This window comes from Sorex araneus, chromosome 1, assembly GCF_027595985.1.
Source record: "Sorex araneus isolate mSorAra2 chromosome 1, mSorAra2.pri, whole genome shotgun sequence".
In the NCBI taxonomy this organism is placed as follows: domain Eukaryota; kingdom Metazoa; phylum Chordata; class Mammalia; order Eulipotyphla; family Soricidae; genus Sorex; species Sorex araneus.
In genome coordinates this window covers 316,849,129-316,850,446 of record NC_073302.1, presented here as the reverse complement: position 1 = coordinate 316,850,446, position 1,318 = coordinate 316,849,129, and the positions used below count along the sequence as shown (strand labels likewise).

Sequence of the window (1,318 nt, the reverse complement as noted above, 5' to 3'; positions counted from 1 at the left end):
GACTCTAACCCCATAAATACTAAGGAGAGTTTTTGCCAAGTGAACAACATAGATAATATAAAATTAAATTGAATTTGGTTAAGATCAAAAACCACCTTAGCAAGATTCACCAAGAATTCCTTGTCACTTTACATTATATTTGTTAATCAACACCCTTAATTATTTAACTTAATACTATTTGCAGAGAGAAAAATTCCATTTAAATAAAATCAGGACATTAACTTAAGATAATATGGCATAAAGTTTGGAATACAATATAAATCTCCCACATACTTATTGTTTTGAGGTGCCAGTACTAGCGATTACCAGTGATTACCAGCTCCCCTGCTGCCACAAAATTATGCTTCTGAAATCTCTCGATGTCAATTTTGCACGTAGAACAAGGAGCTGTTCTATGTATGCCACTCACAGCAGAAGACCCCTTTTTTTTCATTTCCATTTTCTTATAAATGGATAGTTAAAATGAGTTTTTTGAAGAATAGAGTATGATAAGATCTATAAGTTAAGACACAAATAACTAAGCTACAAATTCTGTTAGGAATATTATACTTGACATCAAGATACTGGTGTTTGAAAACAGTAAGCACCACACATCTAATCTTCATGTTCTGGTAAAAAAATCTTTTGTGAAGTTCAGCATAGTGTTTTATATAACTTGGATATTAGTTGAATTAGAAATTCATGCTCTGTTTTCCTTTAAATTAAATTATCTTTATATTATTATTATTTTATCTGAGTTCATTGGTGAAATTTGGATAAACAATAATAGAAAGTGACGGGAGCAGAATAATTTTGTGAGACAGTTTCACAACAGTTTTCATGTTTATTTGTATTTCTTCAGAAATCTGGATCATAAGGCAATTTTTAAAAGTGTAAATACTATTTCAATAATAGTATGTGAGAAATTCCTTAATTTAAAAAATAAGTTATTTTACTAGTATATTTAATTTGATATAAAATAGTCCATACTTCATAAAATTACGATTATTTTAACTCTGTTAAGGGTGTTGATTTTATAGCACAATTAATCTATTAAAGAGTTGGGTTTACCCTTTGTTTTATTTATTTACTAGCAATGGATAAGGGCACAGTGCCTGATGCATACAAGTCACATGGTGTGCCACTGATCCACAGTCCTAATCCTAAAATTTTAATATTTACAATTTCATAATTCTATAAGGTATGTTTATTGTAGCATTTCTCATTCTTCAGTTTCAATTCAATGCATGATGTTCTGGAGTTTTTATTTCACTGTGGGATTTTTCTCTTCCAAGGTGGTACATTGGTTTAATATATCACACTTCCTGCATTACCAAAA

General features: G+C 29.6%; 1 pseudogene; it reads right to left on the bottom strand.

Annotated features, from left to right (window-relative positions):
• Positions 1 to 282: 282 nt before the first annotated feature.
• Positions 283 to 427, bottom strand: LOC129400982 (U11 spliceosomal RNA; annotated as a pseudogene).
• Between the last annotated feature and the right edge of the window lie 891 nt (positions 428 to 1,318).